The sequence below is a fragment of the Enhydra lutris genome, unplaced genomic scaffold, assembly GCF_002288905.1.
Source record: "Enhydra lutris kenyoni isolate GAN:26980312 unplaced genomic scaffold, ASM228890v2 scaffoldscaffold15, whole genome shotgun sequence".
Classification (NCBI taxonomy): Eukaryota; Metazoa; Chordata; class Mammalia; order Carnivora; family Mustelidae; genus Enhydra; species Enhydra lutris.
In genome coordinates, this window is record NW_019154099.1 from 24082704 (window position 1) to 24093575 (window position 10872).

The 10872-nt window shown below is 34.2% G+C and overlaps 1 pseudogene; it reads right to left on the bottom strand.

Annotated features, from left to right (window-relative positions):
* Positions 1-7359: 7359 nt before the first annotated feature.
* Positions 7360-7910, bottom strand: LOC111147101 (annotated as a pseudogene).
* Between the last annotated feature and the right edge of the window lie 2962 nt (positions 7911-10872).

Genomic DNA, 10872 nt, shown 5'->3' on the forward strand with positions numbered 1-10872 from the left:
GGCCCGATTTAGATATACGTATTGCATGTGTATAAGCTTAACTGAGAAATATGATTTGATGATTTATATACTATTTTTTTTTCTTTTTATGGCAGCTTAATTCAACTACTATCTTACTGAGATTTCTGAAGCTTTTCCTTTGGGAGATTTATGGATGACCCCATAATTTACTTTTTATGGTCTATTGAAGAGAATAAGACAGCCCTGAGTTTTTATTTGTTAATCAACAAAATGTATGATACTCTTTTTTAAATAAAAGTACATGCAAATCTCAAAAGTGTCAACACTCAGTTTTCTCAGCAACTGAATAATATGAATCTAAGAAGCAAGATTACAGAGGAGGCTATACAAGAGAACTGTTCACAAGACTTTGTTTTGAATTCTCATAAGATGGGTGTGAGTAACAGGGAATTTTAACTTTAGAAAATAATAGCAATTGCTAAGATTGTTGAGGTAAAGCATTATAATTACAAATGGAATAAGTGTTTTTGAGCAAAGACTTAAGAATAATTGTGAGTTTAAGTGATTAGGGTCTGCAAACAACATCCCTAACAACATGTCAAAGCACAAGTGTAAACTGTGTTTAGCCTGGGATGGGCTGTTAGTAGTTTATCACTCTTTCATCTTCACAGAGATAATGATCTTCATCTTAAGTGTTCTAGTTGGATTTGAATAGCTGCAATATACAAAATAAGCATGTTCCTTTAAAATTATTGTGTGCTAATTGATTAATTTGAGTGCCTTTTGTTGTTGTTATTGTTGTTGTTGGGATAAAGTCCCCCTCTTAGCTTATTAAGATCTCCACCTAAGAAGAAGTTTACATTTATTTACTATTTGCATAAGGTTCTTCATGTGGAGTATCTTGGAGGTTTGTCCAGATCCTTGCTGCCTTTACCCACCTTCTCTTAAGAATTATTATGTATCAGAGCTTTTGCGAAGCTTGAATGGGAAAAGCCGTTTCTGTTCTTTTGGTCTGCAACTCTATACTTTTCTAGATGTGGCTGTGGGATCTTCTGCCTGATACAGTGAACTTGAACTACTAAGCTAGTGGTAGTTGCTAGGAATTTCCCCCTCTGTACTATGTCAACAATTATTTTGGAGTAAGGACTGACAGATTTATGAAATTTGTTCCATATGTACTTTGAAACATATGCTAAAAATATTTATGTGAAATCCAAACTTAAATGGACATGTATTTTATCTGACAACTGAAAGGACAAATACAAATTAAAAATAAGGGGTGTAATTCTATCTGTTGAAAATAAAGGAAGAAAAAAGAAGAAAAAGGGAGAGATTTCCCTCTCCTTTATCTTTGAGCAATTTCCTTAGACAACATGTAATTGTAAGCACTTTCCCATCTCTTTGAAATGTATGTACTTTCTTTTGAAGACTTGAGAGGTCCTATTTTAGCTGGCCTTTCGTCACTTTTTTATGTCCCAGCAATGTCTTTCTCAAGAACCTGGGAGTCATCTCACTGAAACACAAGCATCATGGGAGATCGCAATTTCTGTGGGAAGGCAAAAGCTTAATTTCGGTGGGCATCTTGTTCCATATTGCAAAACTACTTTGTATCATGAAGATATGAAAAGGTTGTTTCTCTTCTGGAGAAAGACACCAAGTTAACACAGGTGGTGCCCTCTCAATTGCCAGATGAGTCTAGGATGAAGCATGGTGTTGTCAAGTCCTCTTACTTGAAGAATACTGAAAAGAGATACTAGGTTAACAACTAACCTGAAACCAGGGTTGACAGATTTACCAAATTTATTCCCAATATGGCATGGGACATACTCATACTAAAATTTTATTATTGTCAGAAATATGTCTTCCTTGCTCAGTATTATTTGTTGAGATTAATCTTTATTCACATGGGCAATTGTAATTTATTATTTTTCACTGTCATGTAGGTTGCATTGAATGAATAAGCTTCAATTTTTTATACCCTTTATTTGACGATAGAGAGTTGAGATCTTGATTTAACTTAACAATTAATTTATTTATATTTTAAATATTTTAATATTAAAGAAAGCCCATGGAAAAGCATGTGAAGTTTATAAATAAGGTTATTAAGCATTATACAACATTAGTACTTATAATACTGATTTATAGATTCAGTTCAATTTCAACTAAATTCCCCCCAAAATTATTCATGGTATAAGGGATCAAAATAATTAGGAGAATCATAAAAAAATAAAAATTAAAAAAAAAGAAGCAGCAAGGAACTGGCCTTTCAGGTAATATAATTTGTCATAAAGATTTTATAAAGTGCTACAGGATTAATGTGAACAATGTGATGTTAAGTAATTAATGTGAAAATAGAAATAAAACAATTGAATAGACTAGGGAATCCAGAACAGACCCATGCTCATATGGAAATATGCAAAACAACCAATTTACTCTGCAGAACACTGGGGAAAGGATGGCTATTCACTAATTGTTATTGAGAAAAATTGCTGTTGGGAAGCAATGCTTTATGAATATTTTCACATTTTAGTGTAGTCTAATATTGAATGACAAGCACTCCTTGAAATTTAGAGATAATGAACTGCTCAGGAGAGATTTAAAGATTCATCTCCCCTTAATCCATTGGCATAATTTCTAAAGGTAATAGACCTAGAAATCTTTTCCCCTAAGATTGATTTGTCTATTTTGTAGAGCAAAATTTTCTGTTCTTCCTTTCAGAGAGGCAAAGGTACAGATCTGACAGCTGCTTTATATAAGATATGAACTTCATAATTTTAGGGTTCTCCTTCTGTGGTACAAACACCACTATACGTATGGGCATGTCTGAGCCTCATCACATCACTCTAAGTGGGAAAACATGCTGCTAAGATGCTTTGTGAGTAAATGGTGTTATACGTGTGTGTGTGTGTGTGTGTGTGTGTGTGTGTGTGTGTAAGTGCCTGGTCATGTACATGGCACATGTTTACCTGTAGCAGGTAAAATTGTTAACTTGCACACAGTTTCAGACTTAATAGTTATCTATTAGTTGTAAAAAAAAAATGGATTCTAGCTCATTTTGTATACAAATTCATTTCAAGGTAGATTATGACTTAAATGTGAAAGGCAAATCTCTAGTGTTCTAGAACGTATGGATTTTCCACAAAGTAATTTCCTTAAGTTTTGTTGTCATGGAAGTCTGACAAAATAATCAGAAGTAATACTGTCATTGAAGAAGGTGCATTGTGGTATGTTTCCGAATGCCATGTCTTTTAGAGCTTTTACTGTGTTTATAAGACAAGAACAAGAGTTTAGACATACATGACATACCTGGAGTTTGTAACTAAAAACAAATAGAAGAATTGTGAAAATCGATGTGACAAACTGGGTATAGGATAAGGTCAGAGTACAGAGAGAATGGTATAGGATATATAAATCAGTTGCCTATTGAATTAGTATAAGTAAAATACAATAATAGCCTCAAAGTGTTTGCAGTAGTAATAAAAAAGAGAAAATAGAGACACAATTCTAAATGAAGTAGTAAGGGTAAAGGATCAACATCTTAACAATTATTCCAACCCATGAGACCTCATTTGCAAATAAACTTTTTTACTCTTGCATTTTCTTTTAGATAACCAAATGGAATTAATTACTGTGTAACTCAGATTATATCTAAAATAATGATATAAATTCTGAAATTATAAAAATGAAGACTATGGATATAAGTGGTATTATTTAGGAAGTACAATCTATAGTAGAGATGAAGGAACTGAGAAAAATTTGAGATGTTTTATTACTAGAAGGCCAGGAGTTTCAAGTTCATGAGGAAAAATACTTAATTTAGGTATATTATTAAAATAAAAAATTTAATTAAAGAAAAATAAGAAAAATACGCTATCAAAACTGGAGGATAAAAAGTCTGAGGATTGATATGAGATCAATTTTAATCTATTTACTCATTATTTATTAACTCAACAAAAGCTAAGTGACAAGTACTGTTCTACCTCTGTGAATACAGCAGTAAAAGGAACATACATTTCTGCTTTCTTAGGACTTGAAAACAATATGAGGAGATAGGTGATAACTTACAAAACAGGAGAGTTACATACAGTGAGGTGAAAATAGAGCTAAAGTTCTATCATAGACATATCAATTTATAGGACATAAGCCTGTTTATTTAAACTCATGGATGAAACTAGTGAATAATTTACAAATTATTTAAAATAGTTCACAAGGAAGAGAGGGGGGAGTAGGGAGAATTGGAACAGGATATTATTACTTTATATTTTAAATACATCTGTACGCTCTGTTTTTGGTTTTTTTTTTTACTATTTGCAAATATTTTAAGATTTTAAGAAAAATAGAAGAGCAATGTATGATTCAGCAGAAGCTGGCAAAAGAACATTGAGAAAAACTCGCATGAGCATAGTACCATGGAACCAAAGATGGAGGAATTCTTTCTGGAGTAGGAAGTGGCTTTCTGCTTAATTCCTCAAGAATAATAGCCTTCTTTTCTTTTTTTAAATTAAATTTAATTTTTTTTCAGTGTTCCAAAATTCATTGTTTATGCACCACACCCAGTGCTCCATGCAATATATGCCCTCCATAATGCCTTCTTAGGAAAACCTTCCTCTTCTGTGTTTAGGGCTCCATGGCATTCCTGTGGAATAATGCCAAAATGCTGTTAGATGATTTTAAAGCTTTCTTCACCTCAGAATAACTCTTACCTAAGGTTACTTTAATATCTCCTAAGTTACAATTAATCTTTCCCTAGGACTGGTTTCTTTTTGGGGCTTCAATTCCTCTTCTTTCATAGATAAAATGACTAAATATTTTGTTAATTATTTTATTTCACGATGATGAGTGATATGGCAAGGTGTACATATATACTTGTTAATTCAAACAGGTCTAATACTATCAAGAGTGAAAATCACATAAGGCCATGCTTTTTTTTTTTTAATTAAGGCTATGTTTTAGAGAGAAAATAAAAACAATTTATCTAATGATAAATGTAATCTTAAAATCCTTGAATGTTGCAATATTGAGGCAATAGTCAATTTTTTTTTCACAGTCCTTATGACATCCTTTATTCAATTCAATTTAGAAAGCCATGCAGAATTAATGTAAAACAGTACAGTATTAATGTAAATAGTTCAGTTCACACAAGGGGGGGGAAATTAAAATAAGTCCAACAGTCATATCTGGGTAAAAACATAAAAGTGTCTCCAAGACATGGATATAAATCACAATAGTTCTCATTTATTGAGAGCTTATCATGTGCTGATGTAAATCATTTACATATGTAGAACTCAATTCTACAATGCTATGAATCTGATAATATCCTTCTGTAAATATCCAATTTATAGAGAAAGAAACTAAAGAGCAAAAGGGTTATTTATCTTGAGAAGTCACAAAACTATTAAATGAAGGGAACCAGCTTTTAAACCAAAGTCATCAGGCTACAGAGGCCTCACTTAAACTGCCTTTCAGATGAAGATTTAATCCTCTAGTCTAGTCTCTACCTACAGCTGGATACTCCAGAGCAGCATGTCACAGACTTTAATATCCATTAATGGACATACTTAATATCCATATGAATTGCCTTTGCTGCTCACGAAAATTCTGGTTCTGGCTCCAATGCTGTGAGGTAGAGCTTGAGCTTCTGCAATTTGGCAAGTTTCCAGGTGCTGATATTCCCCTTGCTGGTCTAGCTTGAGCCTTTCCCAGTCAAGTTTCCTCAAGAGAATGAAGAATGAATTTAGCAGCCATTCTTCAATTTTCCCAAGAATGGTATACAGCTAGTACCTTCTAGATGCATATTAGAGAAGTTAAATCATTATATATAATGGAATCAGGGAACTATGATTCAGAAAAGACTTGATGAGTAATACTTGATGAGTAGTAGAATGATAAAATAAGAGGGGAAAACAGATAAAGACACAGGCCTAAGATTTTGATAGCATTGTGTTATTTTGGGTGGAGGGGGAAGTATCATCATTTACCTATAAGTTGGTCATTGATAAGCTAAAATTCAGTTTTAGCTATTTCCCACCTAAAAGAACAGAAAACTATTTTATGCTCGGTTTTCAAAAAATATACATACATAGAGAAAAAAAATGATAGCTAACACATATATAGCATTTAATTACCTGCCAAAAATTGTTCAAAGAACTTTAAATATATTAATTTGTGGAATCTTCTTAACCATAAGTGAGAAACATCATCTGAAACCTGAAAATGGGCCAAAAATGACTAAATTATTTTTTAGTACAGTGGTAGATTAGACTTTCTATTTATTGGACTATTTTACATTTCTAGTGTCAGAGCTTATCCTGACCATGTTGTGATAAAAAGCCAAAAATTATGATTTCTATTCCAAGTCAACATTAACAAGTTTTTTATGCAACCCAGGAATCTTATTCTTCTATTAAGTAACCTAATTTCTCATATGTTCTTTAAAGGAGTCACAGTAATTTACCCATTACTTTCTTAATGAATTAAAGGAAATCTCTGATACATTTTCTTTTTATATTGGTAAAAGAGTCATGTATTTTAAACTTCTGAAACTTAATGTTTTAATAGCTTTGGAGATCATCCATAAAGATTCCAAAGAAGACATACCTAAAAGATTCAAGGAAACTGCATGGTTAAAGAGAATGCCCTTGTCAAGAAATGTGAAGGGTGTGATATTTTATCCTACAAGTTAAAAAGTTAGCCAGCCACAGTTTCACTGACACTGGTAGATTATAAAATTCCTGGATCACAGCAAAGAACTTTCTTGTAGCACAATAGGCAGCATCAACTTCATGTTTGCATGGGTTCCCCTTGTACTCCCCAAGTCTATGAGGTGATGCAGAGATAGACCCAGGTGAATCCACACACAGTGATTTAGTATCACAGCCTAGGAAACACAATTTCAGATAACTCTAATCTTTTGCATTGGCTCCTAGCAAACCTGTCCAAATTTTGACTGGAAGGGAGGTATTATCTTCTTATCCTCCATGGCAAACAGATTTGTAAACTAACCTAGAGTGAAAGAGATACCCTATCTTCCAGGGCCTTTAGCTCTACAAACATCCTGGACTATTAGTGCATAAATAAGTTATTGATTGTGCTGAAGAACTTTGAGAACTCATGGAGAACTGTTTCCCAACGAGCACCTCAAGGTCTTTTTGGGGTGGCAATGTTTTCCTTCCTCCTTCCCTCCCTTCGTTCCTTCCTTCGATCCTTCCTTCCTTCCTTCTATCCATTCTCTCTCTCTTTCTCCTTCCCTCCCTTCCTCCTCCCCTCCCCTTCTCTATTTTTCCTCCCATAAAGTATCTGGAGAAATAATAGAATTTTAATTTTGCCCTTCTCCCTCTCTGACTTTTGAGTTTCTTCATCTTTTTTCAAATTTTTATTTGCATTTATTCCATGCAGAATTTACTCCCGGGCCATACATTTTTGTTTCTTCAGTCTTTTCTGATACATCTTTTTCTTCTGTGCAACCTCTTCTGGTTTAGAAACAATCTGCTCTTTTTCAGTAAGGATCATCTAGATGTGGCAGGGAGAGCTCATGTATGGGGTTAATCTGACTGTGAGACCTATAAGTTCTATGTTGCATCTTGGGGGTTTTGTTCACCTGGGTGTGCTCCATGACAACAGAATCTATATCTAAACCCTTAAGTTCAGCATTACTCTCTGTAATTTTAAGCATGTGAAGTAAAAATTCAGCACTCTTCCTGGACCATGAGCCCTGTGTCTAGCCCCACTCTTTGGCCTGGGCACACCTACCAATCCCACTGTTGTAGCAACGGAATGGCACACTGCTTCTGCAAAGTGACATCTTTTAGATTCTTGGTGGCTTTTCATATATGCATACCCTTGATGGCCAGGGAAGTTTCATGTGTGTTCTTAGAGTGAACATTAATATTTGAACCTCCTGATTCGCATGATTTTGTAGGGTTTTCTGAGTCAAGTGAATAATGAACCATTTTCAGAGGTCATCTCTGGATGCTTAGGGGAAGAGCTCTTCATCTTTTTAAGTTCATACTCTGTTAATAACTTATTCCTCATTGATGGTAGCAATGATTGGGGTTTGGTTTTTATGATAGAGAATCCAGTCTGTCTTTTTTTTTTTTTTACTATTAATGAGCTTGAATCAATTAATAATTTCATGTCCACTAGGAAAGAAAATAGCCCTTGGCATCTGGAGTAAGCAGTTACTGTGTTTCTATGTTTGTTTTTGACCTATGGATGATATTATAGAACAGAAATATAAACTCTCTATGTGTCTGTCACTTGCAGATTGAAAGTGAGGGGATGGAGAATTATTTCTCATGCTAATGGATATCAATAGAAAGCTGGCATGGCCATACCTACATCAGACAAACTAGATTTAAAACCAAAGTCTAGAACAAGAGATGAAAAAGGGCACTATATCATAAAAAAGGTGTTTATCCAACAAGAAGATCTAACAGTTATAAATATGCCCCCAACTTGGGAGCACCCAAATATATAAAACTATTAATAACAAACACAAAGGAACTCATTGATAATAATAGAATAATAGTAGGGGACTTTAGCAGCCCACTTACATCAATGGACAGATCACCTAAGCAGAAGGTTAACAAGGAAAAAATGGCTATGAATGATGCCCTGGACCAGATGGACTTAACAGATATATTCAAAGATAGCAGCAGAATATACATTCTTTTCCAGTGCACAGGGACATTCTATGGAGCAGATCACATTCTAGGTCACAAATTAGCCCTCAACCAGTACAAAAAGATTGAGATCATACCACGAATATTTTCAAATGAAATTTGAAATCAAACACAAGAAAAAATTTAGAAAGACAACACATGCATGAAGGTTAAAGTACATCTTACTAAAGATTAAACAGTTCAACCAAGAAGTTAAAGAAGAAATAAAAAAATATATATGGAAAAATGATAATGAAAACATGACAGTCCAAAACCTTTAAGATGCAGCAAAAGTGGTCATAAGAAGGAAGTATATAGCCATACGGGCACCTACCTCAAGAAGCAATAAAAATCTCAGACTTCAAAACCTAACCTTACATAGAAAGGAGCTAGAAAAAGAAATGAAGCCTAAAGTCAGCAGAAGGGAAATAATAGATTAGAGCAAAAATAAATGATGAAGAAACAAAACAAAACAAAATAAAACCCAGTAGAATAGATCAATCAAATCAGGAGCTGGACTTTGAAAGAGTTAATAAAATTGATAAATCACTAGCCAACCTTATCAAAAGAAAAGAGAACAGACACAGATATATAAAATCATGAGTAAGAGAGGAGAGAGCACACCCAACACACAGAAATATGAACAATTATAAGAGAATATTATGAAAAATCATATGCCAACAAATTTTGCAATCATGAGGAAAAGGATAAATTCTTAGAAACATATAAACTACCAAAACTGAAACAGAAAGACATAGAAAACTTGAACAGAACAATAATCAGCGAAGAAATTCAATCAGTAATCAAAAACACAACAAGCAAAAGTCCAGGGCCGAATGGTTTCACAGGTAAATTCTACCTTTTATTTATTTATTTATTTATTTAATTTTTTTGTTGTTGTTTGACAGACAGAGATCACAAGTAGGCAGAGAGACAGGCAGAGAGACAGGCAGAGAGAGGAAGAAGCAGGGTCCCTGCTCAGCAGGGATGCGGGGCTCGATCCCACGACCCTGGGATAATGACCTAAGCTGAAGGCAGAGGCTTTAACCCACTGAGCCACCCAGGTATCCCTATTTATTTATTTTAAAGAGAGAGAGAGAAAAAAAAACAAAGGGCATGGGGTGAGGGGCAGAGGGAGAGAGAGAATCCCAAGTAGACTCCCCACAAAGCATGGAGCCCAAAATGTGGCTCATTATCACCACCCATGAGATCATGACCTGAGCCAAAATCATGAGTTGGACATTTAATGGACTGAGACACCTGGGAACTCATCTAGCAAATATTTAAAGAAGAGTTAATACTTATTCTTCTCAAAATGTTCCAAAAAATAGAAATGGGAGGAAAACTTCCAAATTCATTCTATAAGCCCAAGATTGCCTTGATTTCAAAACAAGAGAAAGACCCAAATAAGAGGAGAATTCTAGGCCAATCTCACTGATGAACATGGATGTGAAAATTCTCAACAAAATCCTGGCAAATCAAATCTAACAGTACATAAAATAGTCATCCACCATGATCAAGTGGGATTTATTCCTACACTGTGAAGGTCAATGCGTATTTGCAAATCAATCAACGTGATGCACCACATTAACAAAAGAAAGGATAAGAACTGTCTAATCTCTCAATAGATGCAGAAAAAAATTTGACAAAGTACAGAATCCATTCTTGATAAAAACCCTCAACAATGTATGGATACAGGGAACATACCTTAACATCATAAAGGCCATGTACAAAAGACCCACAGCTAATATCATCCTCAATGGGGAAAAGCTGAGAGAACTTTTTCTCTAATGTCAGGAACATGGTGGGGATGTCCACTTTCACCAATGTTAATTAACACGCTATTGGAAGTCCTAGCCTCAGCCATCAAATGACAAAAAGAAATAAAAGGCATCTAAATCAGCAAGGAAGAAGTCAAACACTTTCACTATTCACAAATGTTATCACACTATACTCTATGTAGAAAACCCAAACAATTCCACAAAAAAATTTGCTAGAACTGATACATGAATTCAGTTAAGTTTCAGGAAACAAAATCAATAGACAAAAAAGTCTGTAGGATTTCTATACATCTACAATGAAGCAGCAGAAAGAAAAATCAAGAAACCAATCCCATTTACAATTGCACCAAAAACCATAGGGCACCTAGTATTAAACCTAACCAAAGAGGTAAAAGATCTGTACTCTGAAAACTGTAGAGCACTCATGAAAGAAATTGAAGAGGATATAAAGAAATGGAATAGCAGTCCAT